General features: G+C 36.8%; 1 pseudogene; it reads right to left on the bottom strand.

Moving 5' to 3' along the window:
* Positions 1-11,772: 11,772 nt before the first annotated feature.
* On the bottom strand, positions 11,773-13,503 carry LOC149170387 (putative E3 ubiquitin-protein ligase ARI8 pseudogene; annotated as a pseudogene).
* Positions 13,504-26,588: the final 13,085 nt, after the last annotated feature.

Raw genomic sequence — 26,588 nt, 5'->3', positions numbered from 1 at the left:
GAATTACCTAATTATTTGGAACAACCTTTTCTAAAGAAACCGTGTTAAGGAAATCTATGTAAATATTATTCATGTACATTTGTACAACTGATTCCACCATATTTGAAGCTATGGAATTGTAATGAATGTGAAAGGACTAGACGTTAGCCTTTATATATCTCCATGTGGTTCATTGTTTTAGACATTGGCCTTTATATATCTCCATGTGGTTCATATTTTTAGACGTTAGCATTTATATATCTCCATGTGGTTCATTGTTTTGATATTTGTATGCAATTTTGTTTTAAAGTTGTTCTTTTCAGGAGGGGTATATGTGTTGAACAACTCCACCAACGCTTCACTGACAACAAGACCTGTAGGGACAAAGGCCAGGTAAAGAAAATCGATGACGAGATCAACTCCCCGGAGGCTAGGGTACAACAAATTGAGGAGGAACTGGACAAGACAAAAAAGAAAATTCCTGATATTAGGCCACCAATCGATAAGCATTTGATTACTCTGCGGGAGGTATGTGACGAGGTCGAAGAGTAGTGGAGCACCCTGCAGAACACCGACCCCGATCAACTGAACTGCATATCAATGCCTCAATTTCTCCAAAAGGCAGAAACTCTCACACGCATCTCGGAGATGACATTGGAAGATTATAACCGCTTCCGCGAGGAATCGATTGTCTCAGTACCTGAGTTGGTACCTTCATTTGGAAAAGAAGGCAAAAGTGTAGCAAATTTGTCCCACATGACGCAAGACCAACACAACCAGAGGCAGAATCAGCAACACCGAAAGAAGAAGAACCAGCACATCAACAAGAAATAACAGCAGAGTCTCCGCTAGGAACAAAAACAGAGCTGACAACAATTGAGATAGATGGTCGAGTCCTCTTGGGGCCTTCGTTTTGAATTTTGGAGTTTGGGGGGAAGAAATGTCAGGAATAGGTGGCGGGGATAACGGTTCAGGTTGCGGAGCTGATAACCAAAGGAAAGGGACAGGAACTGGGAGTGAATGGGCAATTGCGACAAGGTGGTGGGAGAATACAAAAGAAACCGAGCAAGGAAAATAGAAGCCATCTGAGCGTGGAGTCAACCAAGCGGAATTGGCAGTGGGAATGTAGAGCAAAGGACAAAGGGAAAAATATAGCACAAGGAAGAGGTCGGCAATGAAGAGGGTGAGAAAGGGTAGGACTATCCTCTTATTTGCTTATTTCCATTCTCGTGAGTTGCATTCTATGAAACTATAAGTTGGATATTTCCTTGAAACTATAAGTTGCTATATGTGTAAAGAAAAATTCCATTGTATTTAATCCAGTTATCTATGCAAGCATCACAAACCAACTTTTATCTAGTCTCTCTAGGTGCTAAAACATGTTGAATAACTAGATCAAAGCTAAGCAGAATTGAACCTTTCCCAACTATGAAGAACTTGTTGCTTCCCACTATAGAATACAACCCCTTTAAACATTAAATTGAAAAAGATATAATGTAATTTATTAAACTTATACGTGCATGTCCTAAGACCATTTAATATAACCTCCATAAATGAAATCACACATAAAATATAAATATAAATCACCACTTCCTATTAAAATAAATATTACAAACGTATAATAATGTTGAACTAGTAATCAATCACAAGGATTTAGGTGCCATAAACCAAGATCCTTATTATGTCTAAACAAAGATATACATGAGTAATATGATAGAGAAAATAAAAATTAATCTTCGAAGTTACTTGCACCTAAAAAAAGTTGCTTAAACATGGAGATATACTTTAATCCACTTATCTATACACAAGTTACACTTAACAAAACAAGTCCATATACACAAGTTACACTTAACAAAACAAGTCCATATACACAAGTTACACTTAACAAAACAAGTCCACATATAAAGAATAGATACATCACAAGTAAATCTTTGATTCCCGTTATGAGATTCCACTAAAAACAAAGATGACATTTTATTAAAATAAATAATCATGAAATATTAATAACAGACAATAATATTGACTGGATAATCAATCAAAAGGATTGGGTTGCCACAAACGTCCAAGATCGTTAATAGGCTGGAACCAATAAAGATACGACAAAATGTGAGAAAAATTCATCCAAGTCCAGCGGCCCACTTGCACTGCTTAATATTAAGTGACTGCTGGTTCTAGTAATAATTGCTTCTTCGTGCGCACCCTGCTGGTGCATTAATCCGACTAACTTCGGAGACATTGTTTTCAAAAGCCTGAATTAGGTTTTCAAAATATTGGCCCGTCGATTTTGTGAGCTTTTCAAGCCTGATACAGATGTCATCAAAATCGCGCAACGCCTTTTTCCCAGTCGAAGTATCAGCGTCAGCTTTAAGGAATTCGAAAAGAATTTGTTTTTTGCGAACAATATCAGCTTCCTAATCATGATCGCTGGATGCTGGGGTTAAATAATAGCCATATGCATATGTCCATTTAAGCATGTGCCTGCATTCTGCTATCTGCAACCATGCATCTACCACACATTTGAACTTTTTTAAACCAGATCGACTCATTCTCGTCTGTTTACACTCATTCAATCTTTTAATCTCTACCTCTCGCACAGCCTGCAGATCAGAATTGAAATTCACACGGGGACGTACATGTCATGTGCATACACTCTTGATTTTTCTCTATTCGTCGATCACACTTTGGACATGGCTTGGAATTACAAAATATCCAGTACGCATTGAGTGAATCACCATTATTAATTTGATCAATCCATTTTTTGACTGTGTCCCAGCCTATTGGACGATGAGACTCCTCTAAACAGTTCCAGCAAAATTTATGTGAACAATTGCAGTCAACCTCCTCATGAGTTACATTAGAATTAGCAGAGTCAACCTCCACACCGTACGCACAGTCTGGCACCAAGCGAGACCAGTTTTCTCCTCAATTTTATTTATTTTTACATATTTCTTTGAGACTAAGGCAAATTCAACAAAGAAATATGTAAAATCTTAGATTACTGTCATATGGTATTTTTAAAGGCTTGTGAAATTCTATTCTCTGGCAAGAAAAACAATATGTGAAAGGAATAAGAATTAATAAAATACACAGAAATATGCAGTTTTAGATCTCTGGTTTAAGTGATAAAATCTGCTAGGAATAGTTGTATAATTCCTTGTGCTCTATTCTAGCTATTTTTTTATTGTTTATGGATTAACATGTTATATTTATTATTTTCATCAATGCTATTAGTTTCTCTTTTGGCTAGATAATTTAGGGCCTTCCTATCTGAAGTTTTCCAATGAAAGTTAGAGCTGAAAGAAAATGTGAAAATGAGCCTCCCCAAATAGTGGAGATGACAATGTTTGATTACTTTGTGAATAGAAAACAAACTCCTTTAGTTTATTCAGGTGATGTTTTGTGCTTAGATGTAAGTAGGAAAAAACAGCCCAATTATCTTCCAGTAGAGGTGAGTATGATACTATTCTATGTATTATGCAATGCTCTTTTAAAACAAACACAATTACACTAAAATCTTTAGGTGCCAATATATGCCTAGTGAAGGCTTGAAATTGTGAAATTTCTAGGTGCCCATATATACCATTTCCATGGAAAAAGGTAATTAAATTATACGGTTGACCTTTATAGAAGGAGTGGATTAAAAACACCAAGTCACTAGCCATTCTATAGAAGGAGTGGATTAAAAACACCAAGTCACTAGCCATTCTACACTGGAATGGTTGCTTTAAAAGGACACAGGAATGAGATTTAATCCAATTATCTATGCAAGCATTACAGACCAATTTTTATCTAGTCTCTCTAGGTGCTAAAACATGTTGAATAACTACATCAAAGCTAAGCCAGAATTGAACCTTGCCTAACTATGAAGAACTTGTTGCTTCCCACTATAGAATCCAACCCCTTTAAACATTAAATTGACAAAGATATAATGTAATTTATTAAACTTATACATGAATGTCATAAGACCATTTAATATAACCTCGATAAATGAAATCACACATATAATATAATATAAATCATCACTTTTTTTATTAAAAAAGATATTACAACATACAATAATATTGAACTAGTAATCAATCACAAGGATTTGGGTGGCCTGAACCAAGATCCTTATTATGTTTGAACAAAGATATACATGAACAATATGATAGAGATAATAAAAATTAATCTTCCAGGGAAAAAAACTACTTAGACATGGAGATGTGCTTTAATACACTTATCTATACACAGGCCACAAGACAAGTCCACATGTTGGATAGATACATCAAAAGTAACACTTCATGAAAATTGAACCTTGCATTACAATTTAAACTCCAAGTTAAACTCTTTGCTTCCAGCTATGAATTTCCACTGAAAACAAAGATTAACCCTAGGTAAAATCACACATTAAATATAAATATAAATCGTCGCATTTTATTAAAATAAATAATCATCAAATATTAATAAGAGACAATAATATTGACTGTATAATCAATCTAAAGGATTTGGTTGCCACAAACGTCCAAGATCCTTATTTTTGCTGGAACCAACAGAGATATGGAAAAATATGAGAAAAATTAATCCGAGTCCAGCGGCCCTCTTGCACTACTTAATAATAAGTTGCAGTTGATTCTAATAATAATTGCTTCTTCATGCGCACCCTGCTCGTGCATTAATCTGACTATCATCGGGCTGCAACAGTAGGACCACACCATTCCTCACTTTCTCCTCACTTGCAAACCATTGTTCGTTGGCATTAATAGAATTCCAATCGAAGTGACGTAAAAGAATAGCTGCCTCGGCTTCAAAGATAACCAACAAAGTGGAAACGCTTTTGGTAGCATTATGCTGACGCTCACGGATGTCGTTCAGACTTAAAACCATATATTTCTTACGTCTTTTATTGTTATCATGACGGCTGCGTGCTATTTCCACCATGCTTTCATATCTCAATTCTTCATATTCATCAACCAGTTCATTTTCCCTTTCATCGCTTTTGCTGTCATATATCTCGTTATCATCGTACAATGCCATATTGGTGGAGATCGAGTAGATCAGAGTCTGAGAATTTTTATTTTCGCAGCCTCGATGAATCTACAGAAACAAAATGCTCTGTCCGCTTCACTTTTTTGTACAAAATCAATCTTTGCTTACTTGATATTTATAGTGATGTCCCTTAGAGTATATACCAAAAAATACTGAAGAGCCAACTTTGGTCATTATCTGCCTACTTTTAAATGTAATTTAAAATAATGCTATTCTGTTGTCATTATTACTTTTTCTTAGAAGAAGCATTCCGTTTATTACCGATGGTATATGAGTTTCACACAAGACCATTCTTATTGTTGAATTGAGACTTCTGTGATCCAGAATAAGCATACGATAGAGGTTTATGTGTAAATGATCATTTGTCAACCCCTATCATTTGTCCATAAATGGTTGATGATGTGATTTACGGAAACCCCTATCATATACCATTCTCATTATTTTCATTTCCATAAAAATAAAATAAAAAATTAGCTATTTTTTTTGCTTTATGTGGAATTAATATGTAGTTTCTTTTGCTTTAAGTGGAATTAATTTCTTAGGTTTATCTTTATTTACGATTTTTTCATTATTTAGAAAAATATAGGCGACAGCACACCATGAACAACAATGTTATGGCTACCCTCTCACCCAACATAAAAAATAGCTATGGTAGCCATGGTTAGGATAGCAAATGTATTTATCCCAAAGCATAAAGTCAAGATATTAATTTTAAATGAAAAGTATAAAATTAATAGATAAGAAACAATAGAAAGTAATAACTTTCTAGTTGAAATATCAACATAAAGTGACATGTTTCCATACAGTCATTATCTTCACTTTTTCAACAAATAGAGATTGATGAGATCCATAGCAACTTCTTTTATTTGTAACTTATGTTGGGGGATACAGGCTTGCCTTGCCTTGTGGAGTTTTTGAGGTATTTGTGGAAGGGAGTGGTCTTGTGGCACTACACACTTTCTCTACTCATAAAATTTCAAAAGGGATACGACATTGTTCCTACCTTTGCAACTATCAATTTGTACTTCTATCCCATTTAGGAAGTAGCCTCCAACCCTTCTAGCTTTAGTCTAGGAAAACCTATTTTCTCCTCCTCAAAAATTAGCTAACCAAGATCATTCAATATGATGGTATGAACAAATAGTAACAAATAGTCACAAAAAATGGGTAGTCACAGATAGTCATGAAATCATATCTACCTTACGTCACATGTATCCTTCATTGTTAAAATATCACCGATTACCAATTAGTAGACTTTGCAAGGTAATTCCTATTTTTTATGACATGTAATATTTCCTAAGTCAAAGCATATCAACACGATTAAATGGAATTAGAATATTAGATTCTCCTAGAAGTTTTGCATGTTTTGATTCCCATGCTCGTGCTGCTTCCACTTTCCATCTCCTCAAATTTAATGATTCTCGTTCTCACACTGCTTTTACTTGCCATCTCCTCAATTTCATAGATAACTGGACCATCAAATAAAGAATAAGATTTGAGAAAGGAGCAGAAGCAAAGTTAACCAAATCTAAAAACCAAAGGGAAAGCACATAAGGCAAGCATAAATGATCATCGAGGTGGAAGGCAGAGCAATTAGGCAATTTTGTAGCAAATGGTTTAGGGAATTGTGGCAACACTCATTAACAATACCAAAAGAATGTCAATACCAAGTGTTTCTATTAGACTAAAAAATTAATGTTAAGCAAGTAATTGTAGAGGATGCTAGCAATTCTTCATTATGAAAGCAATTTCCTCACAAATATTCTTTTTAATCCTAATTTTTGCACATCTCAGCCTCAGGAAGAGGCCAAATAATATTTTAAAATTGTTCATTGCTACCAAAAAACATTCTCAAGATTTAACACACTCGAGGAGAAATATATTATAACATTTTCCTTCAAGGTTTAGGTTTGATTTTTAATTCCCGTTTCGCGATTAATACTACGCATTGTATTGATTACTATAGGTCCTACTACCTTATAGAAGGGACAAATAATACCAGTTAAGATTGTTCATTACACTGTAACCATGAATGACTACCGTATAGAAGATGGTGATATATTTATTGAACTATGAATGAGCTTGAATTATAGTACCCTTACAACTATATAGGCTGAACCATAGACTGTATAGGCTAAACTCAAGAGTAAAAAAAAATTTCAAGAAGGAGATAGATGAAATGGTGAATGCAAGAATCATCTTTCCAACAGACGAAGCAAAATGGATCAGGGCAATATTCATCCAGAACAAAAAGGCCGCTATGGAAATAAGGGTCTGTGTATAGTACAACAACCTTAGCAATGCTTATGTCCATGACCCATTCCCCATGCCTTTCAATGATGAGGTCTTGTATAATGTTGCGGGGAATGAAACCCAATCCTTCACAGATGGGTTCTCAGGGTAACATCAGGTTCGAATAACAGAGGACGACAAGTAGAAAACAATGTTCACCAAAGAAAGGGGCTCGAATGCATACCACATCATGCATTTTGGCCTAAATAATGCACCTTTTGTGTTCTCCCAAATTATTATAACTGTTTTCAGAGACTACATTCACCGATTCTTGGAGGTATACATGGACGGCTCGATAATTTACAATCTGTTGAAGAAGCATTCTAGCTTACTTAGAGTAATGTTCGATCGGTGAAGACAACTATAAATCTCCCTAAACATGAAGTGTATCTTTGCAGTTCTGTTTGGCACGTTGTTAGGACACATCATTTGCAAAGACAACGTTTCTGTGGACCCTGCAAATACCATGTTTTTGTCCACCGATTCTGCTCCCCATATACACAATTTTCGTAGAAATCAAAATCCAAAGAGCTATTAGACATAGGTTCTACCATACCTTTACCATGAATTATTTGAAGGCCTTCTCTCCAATATTTCCAAGCCTTTGATGCCATAGCATGGTATTTTCTCTATAGACCACTAGATTTTCTGCTCTAGTTTCAGGAACCACGAAACTATTGCACCCATTAATAACAGTGCTACCTTGAATCTTGTACAGAGTTCCAGTCTGAACTCCCTGCATCAATACCAGTGCTCTGCGAAGCATCTTGTAGGTATATTTCTCGTACAATCTTTTTAGACCTACAACATCCATCTTTCTTACATAAATTAGATTTCTGACCAATGCAGGAATATGTAGAGCACCCGGAAGTGTTCTAATCCTTCTACCTTGCAACTTCAACTTGACTTTTCTGCGACCAAGGATTCTTGCCTTCCTGTCATCCCCTAAGAAGATATCATCACCATCATATTTCTCATACTCGCATAACCACTCTCTACGGGGATTGAAGTGAAAGGATGCACCTGGGTCAATGAACCATGACTCATGATATACATGTGTACTTGAAGAAGAATCCAAGTACACATCCCCACCTTCATCTGAGGTGGTTTTTTCGCATCTGCAGAGGGAGCATCATCAGATCCCTTTCCTTTCTCAGGTACTTTAGATTTACAGTCCCTTTTGAAGTGCCCTTCCTTTCTGCATTTCGAGCACACCTTTACAGGTTTTCCTGGAGATTTAGATCTCCTTCTAGATTTAAATCTCCCACTCGACGGCTTATTTTTTTTATGTTTTGGGACTGTCCTCGTACATACAAGGCATCACCATTCTGGCCCTCCATATTTCTCCATCTCATCTCCTCTGACAACAAGGATGAGACTATTTCATCAAATCGCAACGCAGTTGCATTGATACATATTGCGACAACCAAACTGCCCACGAATATGGTAGAGAACACAACAAACGGATGCACCTAACTAGTAGATCCTTCAACTTGAGTTTCCACAACTCAAAACATTAACCATTAAATTTCTCGGTCTCTATCTTTACATTGCTCACCATCTTCTCTCACCATAAGTATTGATCGTGTGGATCTCTTACTGAATAGTGTCTACCACATGCACGAGAAGAAAACCCATCAACAAGAAAAGGTGTCCCCGATTGAACTGTTTGAAGCCTCATTTCCAATAAATTTGGTCGTTGTTCCAGAGCTAATCATTATGCCTCCCGCTCCTCGATTTCTTGAAACCGCGCAGCCTGCAACTTCCCCCCAAGGCCACTCAGAAAAATCTATTGCTAGCGACCAACCCTTGCAAAGCAACATCTTAGACCATCAACAATGCAACCCAAGAACCTTTAGCACTAGTCATTTTCAGAGTTGTTCGAATTTATCCAACATGCAACTCATAGGGCTGAATAGATCCATAATGACTTGGTCTCCGAGCACGAGCACCAGAAGCACTAGCTTGTGACTATCGCGGCAGAGTGAGATCAACTCTGACATACCAATCAAAAACTGTAATCATAGGTCAAGCATGTGAAATGAAAGCTATAAGCACTATAGCCAAATGTGGCTAATTTAGTTATTGAAGCACCTGAGGAATTTTCGGCTTGCACATTGGCCGGCTGATGCAATCATATTTAGACAACATAAATGGAACTTGTGGTCACCAACAAGGAGCTGAAGAAGAGTTTACATACAATAAGACTAGCGCTGCCCAATCCAGCCACAAGCTACATCGCAGAGATCAAGCAGAAACTCCACATGGCCGCTGCGCTAAAATCTTCGCTAACTGTTGCCGTGGCGGATGGTTATGTGCTAAGGGAGCAAGTCAATGATTGGTCAGGTAGCTTGGCCATGGAAAACTAACAGCTGTATCCACTCCGCCAACAACTCCACCAACGCATCACTAACAACAAGACCTGTAGGGACAAAGGCCAGGTAAAGAAATTTGATAACGAGATCAACTCCCTCAAGGCTAGGGTACAACAAATTGAGGAGGAATCGGACACGACAAAACGAAAATTCTTGATATTAGGCCACCAGTAGATAAGCATTTGATTACTCTTCGGGAGGTATGTGACGAGGTCGAAGAATAGTGGAGCACCGTGCAGAACACCCACCCCGATCAACTGAACTGCATAAATTTCTCAAAAGGGCAGAAACCCTCACACATATCTGGGAGATGACATTGGAAGATTATAACTGCTTCCGCGAGGAAACGATTGTTGCAGTACCTGAGTTGGTGCCTTCATTTGGAAAAGAAGGCAAAAGTGTAGCAAAAGTTGTCCCGCATGACTCAAGACCAACACAACCAGAGGCAAAATCAGCAGCACCGAAAGAAGAAGAACCAATGCATCAACAAGAAATAACAGCAGAGTCTCCACCAGGAACAAAAACAGAGCTGACAACACTTGAGATAGATGGTCGGGGCCTCTTGGGGCCTTCGTTTTGAATTTTGGAGTTTGGAGGGAAGAAATGTCAGGAATAGGTGGCGGGGATAATGGTTCAGGTTGCGGAGTTGATAACCAAAGGAAAGGGACAGGAACCGGGAGTGAATGGGCAATTGCGGCAAGGTGGTGGAAGAATACAAAAGAAACCGAGCAAGGGAAATAGAAGCCATCTGAGCGTGGAGTCAACCAAGTAGAATTGGCAGTGGGAATGTAGAGCAAAGGACAAAGGGAAAAATATAGCACAAGGAAGAGCTTGGCAATGAAGAGGGTGAGAAAGGGTAGGACTATCCTCTTATTTGCTTATTTCCATTCTCGTGAGTTGCATTCTATGAAAGTATAAGTTGGAGATTTCCAAGAAACTATAAGTTGCTATACGTGTCAAGAAAAATTCTATTGAAATACAAGACACTGGAATGAGATTTAATCCAATTATCTATGCAAGCATCACAAACCAATTTTTATGTGGTCTCTCTAGGTGCTAAAACATGTTGAATAACTACATCAAAGCTAAGCCAGAATTGAACCTTGCCCAACAAAGGGAAAAATATAGCACAAGGAAGAGGTCTGCAATGAAGAGGGTGAGAAATGGTAGGACTATCCTCTTATTTGCTTATTTCCATTCTCGTGAGTTGCATTCTATGAAACTATAAGTTGGAGATTTCCAAGAATCTATAAGTTGCTATATGTGTCAAGAAAAATTCTATTGAAATACAAGACACTGGAATGAGATTTAATCCAATTATCTATGCAAGCATCACAAACCAATTTTTATGTGGTCTCTCGAGGTGCTAAAACATGTTGAATAACTACATCAAAGCTAAGCCAGAATTGAACCTTGGCTAACTATGAAGGACTTGTTGCTTCCCACTATAGAATCCAACCCCTTTAAACATTAAATTGAAAAAGATATAATGTAGTTTATTAAACTTATACGTGCATGTCCTAAGACCATTTAATATAACGTCCATAAATGAAATCACACATAAAATATAAATATAAATCACCACTTCTTATTAAAATAAATATTACAAACATATAATAATATTGAACTAGTAATCAATCACAAAGATTTGAGTGCCATAAACCAAGATCCTTATTATGTCCAAACAAAAATATACCTGAGTAATATGATAGAGAAAATAAAAATTAATCTTGGAGGTTACTTGTACCCAAAAAAAATTGCTTAAACATCCCGATATACTTTAATCCACTTATCTATACAAAAGTTACACTTAACAAAACAAGTCCACACATAAAAGAATAGATACATCAGAAGTAAATCTTTGCTTCCCGTTATGAGATTCCACTAAAAACAAAGATGACATTTTATTAAAATAAATAATCATGAAATATTAATAACAGACAATAATATTGACTGGATAATCAATCAAAAGGATTGGGTTGCCACGAACGTCCAAGATCGTTAATAGGCTGGAACCAATAAAGATACGATAAAATGTGAGAAAAATTCATCCAAGTCCAGCGGCCCACTTGCACTGCTTAATATTAAGTGACTGCTGGTTCTAGTAATAATTGCTTCTTCGTGCGCACCCTGCTGGTGCATTAATCCGACTAACTTCGGAGAGATTGTTTTCAAAAGCCTGAATTAGGTTTTCAAAATATTGGCCCGTCGATTTTCTGAGCTTTTCAAGCCTGATAAAGAAGTCATCAAAATCGCGCAACGCCTTTTTCCCAGTCGAAGTATAAGCGTCAGCTTTAAGGGCGATTTCTATATGGTCTTGCAACTCTCGTTCAACGCAATGATGAAGTCGTTCTAAACTACTTTCAGCTTCACCTTGCAGGAATTCGAAAAGAATTTGTTTTTTGCGAACAATATCAGCTTCCTGATCATGATCGCTGGATGCCGGCGTTAAATAATAGCCATATGCATATGTCCATTTAAGCATGTGCCTGCATTCTGCTATCTGCAACCATGCATCTACCACACATTTGAACTCTGTTAAACCAGATCGACTCATTCTCGTCTGTTTACACTCATTCAATCTTTTAATCTCTACCTCTCGCACAGCCTGCAGATCAGATAACGCCTTTTCCTCTGCCTTTTCATTTGCCTTCCATCTTTCCATATAAAATACCAACCTATCCGAAGAAGATGTTTTAGCTGCAAACCTTTTCCTAGAATCGACGGTGGCCGAATTCCTGGATTGATTCCCTGCATCAATTCTTCCTGATGTTGTTGCAACCTGATCAGGACTATATTGATTGCAAGAATTATGTTTAAACCAATCACCAAGGCATAACCAACAGAATTGAAATTCACACGGGGACGTACATGTCATGTGCATACACCGTTGATTTTTCTCTATTGGTCGATCACACTTTGGACAGGGCTTGGAATTATAAAATATCCAGTACGCATTGAGTGAATCGCCATTATTAATTTGATTAATCCATTTTTTGACTGTGTCGCAGCCTATTGGACGATGAGACTCCTCTAAACAATTCCAGCAAAATTTATGTGAACAATTGCAGACAACCTCCTCATGAGTTACATTAGAATTAGCAGAGTCAACCTCCACACAGTAGCCACAGTCTGGCGCTGGACACCATTTAACCATACTGTTTTGTTCAACATATGACCTCACAAGATAGGTTCTATATTTGTTCGCATCTTCCTCAGATAACCCCAGAGAAAAAACAATGGCACGGCATCCAATGGCACGGCATCGTGGACCTTGATGTGGACATCGTAGGTTGAGGCATCCTGCACCATCATGATTTATTGATGTGTGAATAAAAGTTCGCCAACAATCTTGGCAAAATAAATGGTCGCAGTACTTGAGTGACTTCATGTCTCTGATCTTGAAATCATAGAAACATATCGGACAGGTAGTTAACTCCTCCATTTTTTCTTCTTTGGTCTCATGTTTATCGTCCGGCTGCAACAATAGGCCCACAGCATTTCTAACTTTCTCCTCATCTGCAAACCATTGATCGTTGGTATTAACAGAATTCCAACCGAAGTGACGCAAGAGAATAGCTGCCTCGGCTTCCGAGACAGCCAGCACAGTGGAAACGCTTTTGGTAGCATTGTGCAGACGCTCACCAATGTCGTTCAGACTTAAAACCGTATATTTCATACGTCCTTTATTGTCATCATGACGACTGCGTGCTATTTCCACCATGCTTTCATATCTCAATTCTTCATCTTCGTTTTCGCTTTCGTTGCTTTCCCTTTCATCGCTTTCGCTGTCATATATCTCATTATCGGACATTTCATCGTATAAAGCCATATTGGTCGAGTTCGAGTAGATCAGAGTGTGAGACTTTTTTTCCGGGCCTTGCGGAATCCACAGAAACAAAACTCTCTTAAAGTTAAACCGCAATGTTGTCAAGAAACTCTGTCTCCTTACCTTTTTGTACTAAATCAATCTTTGCTTAGCTGATATTTATACTCAGGTCACTTGGCGCAGATACCAAAAACCATTCATTATCTGGTTGGTTTTAAATGTAATTTAAAAGAATGCTTACAACCCAAAGTGAAGCGGTTTCCCCGCCATCTATTTTTCCCACGAGAAGCATTCTGTTGTCATTATTACTGACGAGAAACATTAAGTTGTCCTTATTAATGAATCACAAACCCTAACATCCACCAAATATATGAAAGTATGGTGAATTAAAATATTAAATTTTAACCAAATTTTTCTTGACATTTCTTCTAAATATGCCAAAAATTTCACCATTTGAAGTATCACAGAAAAAGATGTAATGAAAATGTAAAAGTGATTCATTCAAAGTATAAAAACCCTAGGATTATATGCTCTCATACCAAATGTTATAAGCCAAATACATAAAATTCAATAGTTCACACAATGTACAACAATGTGAGTATTAATGACAACCCAAATATAGATAATAATAACAGAAATGCCTCAAAATACCTCAAATAGATTCATACATTGAAATAACATCCATACCATCCATAATGAATACAACATCACTATATACACCAATCCATACATTACACATGCAATCACTTCATTATTATGATGATCCTATTACATATACATTTACATATTCCATAGTAAGGCCGAGAATGCAAAATATGTTCATTTAAGGCTTCAAAATGACTCTCGATGTTTTTGACTTGAAATTTTCCAAACTAGGACTGCTGGAAAAAATAGTCTTGTGGATTGATTCCTCCACTTTTTCTACTTTGAAAGCATCAAGATGGATGAAAAAGAAGATACTCATCCAATCCAGATCATACACCCCCATTTTGGGAGGATTTTGGTCCCCAAAAGCATCTACTAAATGAGGTGAGTATATTTTGATGAAAACTTTACTAAACTGAGAGGGCGGGGGTGACTCAGTTTCGTACATTCATGGACATCAAAATTATTTTCTTGTAGCTGATTTTCTGAAAAATTAAATGAGCATATTAAAACATAATTACCAATAGATTTAATATGCGAACATCAAGTAATAAGTTAACCTAAACATCACTTATCTCGATTAAAGGAATAACCTCTTCTATTCTTTTCTTAGCTTGAAACATATCAACATAAGTCTAGTCACACCTCAAGTGTTTTGTTACAGGAGAAAGATGACAAGTATACCAAGCTTTTGATAATATGGGTTAAACACATTCCCTCGTGTTACTCCGCTGTGAGCGAGCCTATTGAGTAACCCAACAGAGTCACCTCAAGGAGATGCAAGCATCGCTTCGTTGCGAGAAGACCTGTTTAATACCACGATGAAGTTGTTTGCATCACCTCATTGTGGAGGAAGCCTTTCTCTTATTTAACCTTTATTTTATTTCTTTAAAGGTATGCTTGAAGCATTTATTGAATTTTGTAGTACGGGTGGAAGAGGCATCGTTACTTATTGAGAAAAAGAGAGGTTGTTCCTTGTTTAAAAGATTTGAAATATAACTGAAGTTAACATGTGCATTTTGAAGTTTTCTCCTCTCTCTTTTTTACTTCGTATATTCAAGATATCGAAACACCATTAAATACAAAGCTTTGTCGGAATGAAGATCCTAATAAAGATATGGGCTTTGTTAGGTCCCTATAATACTAGTGTATTCCCTTATTATTATTGTCATTGTAACCCTTATTGTTATTGTTGTGCCCATGTTGTCCCCATATTGTTATTATTGTGCCCCATAGAAGCCCACTATTGTTATTGTTGTGTTCAATATGTTTCCAAGCACCAACTTGGTCATTTGTGAGGCTCCAACATCTAGGGTACCAACCTTGTCTTCTCAAGGCACCAATTCCAAGGACACCAATCTTTCCAATTCTGAGGCACCAACCCCAAGGGATCCAACCTTATCTTGTCAAGGCACCAACCTTATTTGTTTGAGGCTCCAACCTTCAGGGCACCAACCCTCTGGGCTCCAACCCACTGCTATATTTTGTCTAGATATGTTTGATAGTAATTCTCTGCTTCCAACATCTTCTTCACTGAATTCTGTCTATCTACACCTTCACTGCTACATCAATGACAACGAGTCTTCATATGAAGGACTCTTCACAACTCTTCATATTTCCCTAACAGAGTCTGCAAAGTTACCTCATGATGATTTCAAATAGGCATGATGATCTCCAATAATGTTTCCAAGATTTGTTGAAGCTTTCCAACGAGATATTTGTGCTAAGCCTCAACGTATGCACAAAAGGAATTCTCTATTTTCAAGCCTATGTTCTTTACTGTTGTGGTATCTGTTTCAAGCATGACTGCTTCTCACTATTCTTGCTACCGTGATCTCTGACTTCCTAGAACCAGACTCACAAATGCTTTAATGTTGGTGTTGGCTACTACTCCCTTCAAACGATGTCAGATGAAGCTTTATTTTTCCCCTTCACAGAATTGTTCTTCAGGTTGCATTATGTACTTGATTTATTAATCACAGGTCTGAGCCTTTCAAAGATTAACCCAATCAACAGAATTGCCTCGTCCTTCGGGTTCCTCCTGTTTCCTCTTGCCTTGCTGGACCTTTGGCTTCCTTCTGTCTTGCTGGACCTTCGCCTTCCTTCTGCCCGACTGGACCTTCGGCTTCCTTCTGTCCTGCTGGACCTACAGATTACTTCTGTCCTTCTGCTTACATCTCTCTCACTTTATCTTCGGCTTCTTTTGTATCTTCATCGTCTGCTAGACCTTTGGCTTCTTGACCTTTCGACTTCCTCTTTCGTTCGCTTGACCTTTTTGATTCCTCTGTTCCTTCAAGTTCACGAGTTGTGAATTGTTACCTCTTCTCTATGATAGATGCCCGAGATACGTTACCCATATGGAGGTGCCACATGCCACGTCATCACCTTTAATTGCGATCACAACTTCATGAAAAAATGGAGTTATTCCTTTAATCCTGCAAACGAACGTTGGTCCCACGTGAATGCACACGACCGGACCCCAAATAAAATAAACTTGTGTCCATAAACTTCTTGGGTCCACTCAGTCCCAAGTCTTATTGGATTTATTCTCCACTGTTGATCTCATCATTAATCTGACGATTGTTGATCCACCCGATCAACAAACCCAATAGCCGATACTACATCGTTTGATGAAGGCACGTTGGATCCAATGGTTCACAACGATATCGGTCGGGGAACATTCACGATGCTTAACTGCCCTTACGGAGCCGATAATGATTATAAATCCTTGATTTATAGAAGTTCGAGTCCGTTTTGAGATTAACATTCGATCACTTTATGACCCGATATCCATTGGGTATATGAGGTCATCAAATCTATAGCCTGCGTTTCTTCAACTAGTACATGGTTTAAAAACAGAGACTATGGCCTCCTGTTGACTGTGACGTAAGTGTTTGAAAATGAGATCGACGACTAGGATTTAGCGTGGGCCTTCAGCCACGATCAAACATCTGTACACTCCTAACCTTCGCTCTCTTGATAGTTGTTGCTCTTGTGATCACTCTTCACTATTCCGCTCTTCTGATAGCTATTTCTCCTATGACTTATCTTCCTGTGGCCTCCGATAACTCTGTTTATGCTCCTCCACTGTTTTCTTCATATCGGTTCTTCTTAGGAATATATTACATGTGATACTTCTAATATGGCTCCTCCGATGTTTTCTTCTTTTCTCCTCTGATATCGTTGTTGCTCTTCGTTCTTCTGATAACACTTACCCTTAGGCATATGTGATAACTTGCTTCCTTGATGGCTTCTGATGAACTCTTCCTCTTATTCTTTGGCTTATTGCTCCTATTGCTTTACTGGATCTACTGCGTCATTTGTTGTTCAATTGTTGTTCAATTGACCTCCTACGTCATTTGTTGCTCAATTGACCTCCTGCTATTGAATTGCTATTCAATTGACCTCGCGTCATTTGTTGTTCAATTGTTGTTCAATTGACCTCCTGTTGTTCAATCCACTTGGGTCCTCCATCTCATCATATCATCATATATCAAACTTTCATCACTATGAGAATTATGACCAATGGGCATCAATGGGCAATCATGTATCAAAGAATTTGTAATCACAAACACTGCTATATTGACATCAATGACAACCTAGATTAACATGTTCATTTTATGTAATGTAAAGGATGTTTCCCCCTCGAAGAGACTACTTTTCAAGTCATTGATCTGTTTCTTTCTTCTATTTTTGTGAGCTTGTTGCATAACAATTGGTATGAGAACTTTGGATTCTAGGGTTTCGCTACTTTAAACAGGTCATCATGAATTTTTGCTATACATTTTGTTTCTAAAAAGCTTCAGAAGCTGAAATTAAAACCCATTTGAGCCAAAATTGTGACAAACCTCATGATCAAATTTCAGATCTTGTCTCGTTATAGTTTCAAAGATATGAACTGAGGAAGTTAGTCTGATTAGAGGCTCCTAAATTCGATCTCAAACATGTGAGTGTGGGAAAATCGTCATAACTTTCTCTTTGACCATCAGATTCCAATTTTGTAAGAAGTGACAGAAAGAGGACAAACAGTAGTTTGTTGGGTATCATTTTCGGAGATGAAGGTAGAAATCGTGACATGTGGCACATCGTACAAGTTCGCTCTATTGAGGTAGTCTATTATTCATTTTTTCTATATCAAGATGCATTGTCCATTCATTTTTCAAATTATTGGCATGAACCATCCCTTCGTTTTGCCAGTTAATTAATAATTTTCAAGAGGGTTCTCCATTGTTGGTTGATATTTTTGCCATATTCCAGTGCTTCCATGGTAACATGACTCTATGGATATGGAAGCAATATTTATTCTTGATTGTATTATTCGGCCATGATAATGGGAACAAATTCCAGAAATAATAGTGTCTTACTTAGGGAAGTAAATTTAAATTTAGGTTATGGTGCCAAATTGTGTTTGAAAAACATCCTTGTAAAAAGGTGCCCTCTATATATTTAGTTTCCCAAATAGAGAATTATTTCATAAAATGCTTATTTGGTATTCTTTATTCGTTCATGAATTACCTAATTATTTGGAACAATCGTTTCTAAAGAAACTGTGTTAAGGAAATCTATGTAAATATTATTCATGTAGATTTGTACAATTGATTCCACCATATTTGAAGCTATGAAATTGTAATGAATGTGAAAGAACTAGAAGTTAGCCTTTATATATCTCCATGTGGTTCATTGTTTTAGATGTTAGCCTTTATATATCTCCATGTGGTTCATTGTTTTAGATGTTAGCCTTTATATATCTCCATGTGGTTCATTGTTTTGATATTTGTATGCGATTTTGTTTTAAAGTTGTTCTTTTCAGGAGGGGTATATCTGTTGAAGATATTTCCACCAATGTGATGTTGCATTTTGATCCAAAATCTATAAGGTAGTTATCCTTTAATTCTCATTTTATTGGTGAAAAACTAGTTTTTCATAAATGATTTGTTTCTTACAATGGTCCTATGCAAAATTTTCTTCATGGTTTCTCCACCATTTTACGATTTTCAATCCAAAGCTCATGCAAAGTCCTATTAACTCTTGTACCAAAATCAAATTGCATGCAAAACCCACTGCATGCAAACTAGTTTCCTTTTTCGGTAAGGCATGTTTTGAGGAAAATTTAAGCCTTAAAGAGGAAAGAAATTCCAGTAGATAGAGGCAAGACGTAGATCATATCCAGGCAAAGGAGAGGAGGAAGTGAGTAAGACAAGGAGCGCAAGTTAACTTCAGGCCCCTAGTCACTTAGCTAAGTAATTATTTGGAACAATGGTTTATGAGGAAACTCTGCTAAGGATCTCTATTAAGGTAGATTTGTACAACTCATTCCGACATATTTGAAGCTCTGGAATTGTAAAGAATGTGAAAGGACTAGATGTTAGACTATATATATCTCCACACGATTCATTGTTTTGATATTTGTATGAGATTTTGTTTTAAATTTGTTCTTTTCAGGAGGGGGTATGATCCACATTCTATAAGGTAGTTATCCTTTGTAGTTGAAATCCCATTATATTTCCACTAAAAAAATGACAATAAAAGCAACACAAATGCACACAATGAGTGTCATTTCCTTCACTTCTTTCTCTAAAATCAAATTGTGCTTCTCTCTTTTCTCTACATCCAAATTGTATGATTTTCTGTGTCTCTTTCTTTCTTCACACCTCAAGGCAATGCCAAGAGCCTATAATTCTACCTAGAATGGAGTTATCTATCTCATATATGGATGGGTGTGTAAACCTACCATCAATGTGAATAAAATGAGTGCTTCTCAATGTGGCATTCACTTTGGAGACATCCTTGCATGATTCCCAAAAATATATCCCATAAGAGCTCCTCCCTACCTAATAACATTTCACTCCACCCGGAAAAAGGTTGGTTAGTTTTCTCATGCAGATAAAGTCTTGGATTGAGGCTCATCACTAAGAAACTCATGGAATTCAGGTGGTACAGGCCTTAACAAAATGAAATCTATTTTAATTTAACGAGCAATGTGAAACAAACCATAGTCATTGGGGGCTCTAGAGTGTGTGGTTCTATGAAAAGTTATCAAGTATGGTTTTAATCATAAACTAGAATCAAGTTATGTGAAATTGAATGTCCTTACAAAGGTTTTCTATTGCCTTTAAGCAATTTTACTTAATATAGGTTGTGCACTCCTTTGTCTTTAGGTATGATAGGTAGTCATAGTCCACCACGATGATGTTTGTCTTTTGATTTCAAAACAATGCTTAGTGCTAAGGTTCTGGGATGAACTCTGGGTGGTAAGCCACAACTTTCATCAAGGCAAGTTACAAGGGGGATTACATGGCACCAAGTGAGACGTTTTTTCTCCTCAATTTTATTTATTTTTACATATTTTTTTGAGACTAAGATAAATGCAACAAAAAACTATGTAAAATCTTAGGTTACTGTCATATGGTATTTTTAAAGGCTTGTGAAATTCTATTCTCTGACAGGAAAAACAATGCGTGAAAGGAATAAGAATTAAAAAAATACATATAAATATGCAGTTTTAGATCTCTGGTTTAAGTGATATAATCTGCAAGGAATGGTTGTATAATTCCTTGTGCTCTATTCTAGCTATTTTTTTTATTGTTTATGGATTAACATGTTATATTTATTATTTTCATCAATGTTATTAGTTTCTCTTTTGGCTAGATAATTTAGGGCCTTCCTATCTGAAGTTTTCCGATGAAAGTTAGAGTTGAAGGAAAATGTTAAAATGAGCCTCCCCAAATAGTGGAGATGAAATGTTTGATTACTTTGTGAATAGAAAACAAACTCCTTTAGTTTATTCAGGTGATGTTTTGTTCTTAGATGTAAGTAGGAAAAAAAAGCCCAATTATCTTCCAGTAGAGGTGAGTATGATACTCTTCTATGTATTATGCAATGGTCGTTTAAAATAAACAAAATTACACTAAAATCTTTAGGTGCCAATATATGCCTAGTGAAGGCTTGAAATTATGAAATTTCTAGGTGCCCATATATACCATTTCCATGGAAAAAGGTAATTAAATTATATGGTTGACCTTTAGAATATTTTTTTATTACTTTCCCTCAGCCTACATTCTTATTGAAATTATTTGAGTTTCCCCCTTTCTCGTAAGGTTTGAATCCATATTTTCTGTAGACCTCCCACACATTATGCTGTCTTGATCGATAAACATTGGCCTTTGTTGTGCAATATGACCCCTCATTCTATGCTTTCAATCGAGCATTTCTTATTCAGGCGAGCATCATGTTCATTTATGATATATCAGAAGTTAGCAGATGTAACAGGTGTATTAGCTATAGCAACAGATATGTTGCTCCCTTGCCTGCGTTTAATATGATGCATTGGATTTCTGTACACATGCAGACAATTTTATGTCTTATCTAGGAAATTAATATGGCTAAATGTATTGTAATTTAAGGGATTTGATATGGTGTTGCCTTCGCAGGTGCGCTTGCAGGCGGGCCATCTTATTAATAAAATGATTTTTATTTTTGGGAGGGATAACCTTCCCAGTCATCCGATTCCATTTTGGATCGGGTGGCGGTGTCTCTTCTTTATGGTGTGGAATATTTCTTCGGTTGTTTGATTTCTTAAATTCCCTTAGAGTAATCATTTAATAGCCATAAGAATCTCAAGATACATTCAATAAATTTGTTTAACGATTTATTTTGTTAAAAGAAATCCATTTAATTCTTCTAACATAAGTTATGATTGCTTAAACAGATACTTAAATATTTCACTCTACAGCACAAAATCTCAATTTATCTTTATCCTTAAAAATCATGAATCTGTAGAATTAATATTGGTGTGACATATAATGATGAATAAATTTCTTTCGAAATTCTAGTACCTTCTTAACACAATAATGCCACCAATATTCTTAAGCTTTAGTCATTCGAATTTGGATTTTACATTGAGACAATTCTCTAAGTTTTATTCTGACATCATTATTACCTTCTAACTCATGTTTTCCATGGTTTTATGCTACAAAATTTGTGATTGTTGATAATTTATGGTTTAATTATTGTAATTTATGGTTTAAGTATTGTGATTGTTGATGATTTATGATAAAAATATATCTTATTAAACTCATAAACTCTGATAATAAGGATAACTTATTAACCTTATTAGACTTTGATAATAATTATTATAGAGTATATTGGTTCTTATTTTATGCTTCTTCAGTGATGAATCTTGAGTTATAGTAGTGTTTTTATTTACAAGGTCTGTAGATCAACCCTCTTTTCTTTACAGTTCATCAACTTTCTTTTTCATCACCTTTTGATAACTAATTTGGCTTTGGTAGACTGATATACTTGTTAAATTAGCTATAGCCAGCTCATTTCTTAAGAATCATTACAAAACTCTGATATTAAATACGTGAGACCTGAAATTCAAGGGGTATCACCATTTGTTTTGGAGGATCAACTGTAAGTGTTTGGATGATATAAGTTAAAGTTTGGTGCACTCATTAGTTCCTCATTGTTTTTATCATGCATCATTATAGACAACAGATTATTTGGTTTAGATACCGGTCCTTTCCTCGGTGGTTCTCTACTCTCATTAGAATCTCATTACACAGTAAAACCACTATCTCATTTTTTTGAGTTGTTGTGCTTGCATAGCTCTCTCCATTACAACCATATAGCAAAGTGAAATTCTAAATGAGTCACATAATTAAGATATGGTTTTATTATGACTCAATGATTCATTGGAAAAGTATAATCTTATAATCTTGATGTTGATAATCTACCCATAATTGACGATGTATAATTATCTGAAAGATCGCACTATTGATATGGTATACTGACATGTTTTTGTAACAAATCTTTAATGCTGGTGTAACTACTCACCACCGGTTCATTTTACAACACAATTTACATAGCACTTGAAGTAATTGGATAATTGAAGTTGAAATTGTCACCAATTAAAGTGCTCTAAAATAGTGAAATCTATTCCAATTCACAATGGATAAACTATGATATCTTATTACCTTTAACTGATCGTTGTTCACTTGCATCTGTTCATTACTTTATTGTTCAATCCGATCTAAAAACACAAAGATAACATTCCTTGAATGTTGATCATACTATTCACTAATTATTTGGGTTGGATTGTTGTTCTCATTGTCCTTTAGCGATAGCAGTTGTTTGGCATTTCTATGGTCTATTATTGCAAGAACACAATTCTCTCAATATGATCTTCTAATAAAGCATTGCAATTTCCATTCAGATTACATGTATCTACTCATTTACTACTCATATCATTTATTAAACATCATCAAGCTACCATTGAAGTCCCCTTCATTCTTGAGTAATCAGTTGGGTTTTCAGTATATATATATATATATATATATAAACCACACGATGGTATATTTTAGTCTTAGTGGCAAATTGTATAGATTTGGATTTCAGTTTAGATGATGAGTATAATTGCATATAGTGGATAAAGTTGTCTAAGAGAAATGGAAAGGAGAAACTTGCAATTTTTCTAAAATAATGATAATTAATGATAGTTCATGTGATTATGGGCAACTTGGGTCAGATGCTTAAGGTGGTAGAGAAGAAGTATCACAACAAGGGTAAGAAATCAGTAAGAAGAGACAACCTATTTTAGAACATAGTGGAAGAGTTTGGTATAATCATAACTTGGTACTCTAAACGTATCACTATAAGAGGACGATGCACATAAAGAAGAAAATATTGACAATCAATTAGTGAAGTTGAAAAATCATGGAGGTCATTTTTAGGAACCTGTAAGGTGTGATAAAATAGAATGGAGAAGATAAGTTGTGTGCATAACAACATCTATAACAATAGGAGAGCCACATTGTAAAGTTTTCCATAAGTGACTAGCTATATGAATGAATTATGGATAACACGATGAAGGATTAGGAGATTTAATCTTAAAACAGGAAAAGATAAGCGGATTACACTTGGTAGTTATATTAATGAATTTATAAGGATACTTGGTAGCTATCTTAATGTTGCTAGAAATTTTATAAGGATACCTTGAGAAGGATTGCGTACATAGTGACAAAAGAAGTGAAAGTCAATTAATAGAGGTTGTTCTTGACTATTTTCACTCATTATTTCATGCAGTGTTGCGGGGGAGCGCCCCCCCCCCCCCCTCGAACCCGCTCCTGAAGCACGCTCCCGGGCGGGAGCGGGTCGGGAGCGCACTCCCGCAAAAAAATTTGTGCTCCTGGTCTGTGAGGGAGCGCTTCAGGGAGCGATTGCTCCCGCGCTCCCGGAGCGTCTTTTAATGCCCGGGAGCGATCAGGGAGAGATCGCTCCCTGATCGCTCCCAGGCATTAAAAGACGCTCCGGGAGCGATTTTTAACGGACTGGGAGCGGTCCGGCGGAAAAAAAAATCCGCCGGACCCGAAAATTAAAAAATTTTTTAGAAATGTTTTTTTTGTTTATAAGCCCAATGGGCCAAAAAAAAAATCATTTCAACTTCATTGAGCTTGATATTGAGAGCTGAGCAAGAGCAAAGGAGCAAGGAGCAAGAGCTGAGGAGCAAGGAGCCAGAGCTGAGGAGCGAGGAGCAAGTGCCAAGGAGCGAGGAGCAAGCCATGCAGAGGTAAGTAACTTAATTATTTAGTTAGTTTAGCTGGTTAGGTAGTTAATTTGGTTAGTTTAATTTACCTGTTTGAGTTTAAAGCTCATTAATTTAAATTAAATTAATAAATTAAATGAATTAATCCCAATAAACTAAATTAATTTGCAGATTCAAGACTCAAACCCTACAAACATCAAACACCATGGACCTGGGAAATTTATTGGCATTTCCTCTCCTGGTCCCTTTTATGGTTATTATGGTGGTGGAGAGTAGGAAATGGAGGGGGCCTCAAACTGAAGAGGTGGATGAAGAAGCCGGAGGAAGTCAAATGGGTGAAAACCCCAGTGAGGAGGAGGTGGAGGAGGGTGAACATGAGGGTCAAAAAACTAAACAAGACCAAACTCCATTGTGGAAATATGTTCACAGGGCTAAAACAGGGAGAGGGGGTGGAACCACTAAATTTCATTGCCCCCATTGCAACACTGACTACACAGGCTCATACACCCGTGCTAGAAGACACCTCTGCGGGAAAAGGCCATGGGATGGAGAAAACAAATAGGAGTCAAAACTTGTGACAAGGTGTCAACAACAGATAGAGCCAAATACATAAAGAAGAGGAGGACGCCCAATACAGAACAAAAAGATCAAGGGTTTTTCTTTGAACCAATCTCACCATCACAAAGAACTCCTTCAGCATCCTCCCAAGGCAGTGGATATGGACATGGAGGCACAAGGTCATCATCTTAAAGGCGTAGAACCATATCAGATTTCCTTGATGAGGGGTGTAGGAATGATGTGGATTCAAAAGTTTACAGGTTCCTCTATGCATGTGGGATACCATTCAATGTTCTACCGCTCACCTTATTGGCACGAAATGGTTTCTGCCATAAATGATGCCCCTAAAGGATACAAGAGCCCTGGGTATGACAAGGCAAGAACTGTTGGCCTTGATCATGAAAAGCGAAAAAATCACAGTCTTTGAATAAAATGACAAGTTCTTTGACTGACAATGGGGTGTCCATTGTATCTGATGGATGGACAAATGTAAAAGGCAAGCCATTGATAAGTGTTCTTGCTGTGTCCCGAAGTGGTCCATCTTTCTAGCTGCACATGATTACTCAGACAAGTTCAAGACCGCTATCAACATTGCAGAAGCATTGCTTGAAACAATTGAGCGTATTGGCCCATACAATGTCATCCAAGTCATCACTGATAATGCTCCTAATTGTAAGGCAGCGGGAGCAATTATTGAGGATAAATACCCGAACATATTTTGGTGCTGGATGTTTGGTTCACACATTGAACCTTCTGTTGCATGATATTGTCAAAAACAAAAATGAACAATACCAATGGATTGGTGATTTGTACAAGAAAGGAAAAAAAATGATAAAATTTATACAAATCATAGCAATACCCATGCCTTTTCCGCAGTCACTCGAGATTGGAGTTGCTGAAGATTGCGAGGACTAGATTTGGTAGCTATTACCTCACCTTCAGGTGCCTTTTGAAGGTAAGAGAGGCATTAGCTAGCATGTATCAAGTCCACATTGGCAGGTGTTAAAGGAAAGGGCTACAAATGTAGCTGACATGGCAGGTTTTGAAACGGTGGAGGAGGCCGCTCTTGATGGGCAGTTTTGGACAACTATGAGACAGGTATTGGATTTCACCAAGCCAATTTATAACATGATTCGGTTTGCAGATACAGACAAACCAGTGATTGGCGAGGTGTATGAGCAAATGGATACCATGTTGGGGAAAATAAAAGACATTGTTCATAATAAAGATCCCAACTTGTACAAACTGATTCATGATTGTGTGTGTGAACGGTGGAATAGGCTTAACCTTCCACTACATTGCTTGGCGTATATCCTACGCCAAAATACTACTCCAGAAT

Source organism: Pinus tabuliformis, chromosome 4_2 (genome assembly GCF_031772625.1).
Source record: "Pinus tabuliformis cultivar Carrire ecotype Pingquan chromosome 4_2, CPIR1, whole genome shotgun sequence".
Classification (NCBI taxonomy): Eukaryota; Viridiplantae; Streptophyta; class Pinopsida; order Pinales; family Pinaceae; genus Pinus; species Pinus tabuliformis.
This window is presented reverse-complemented; position numbering and strand designations above follow the sequence as displayed.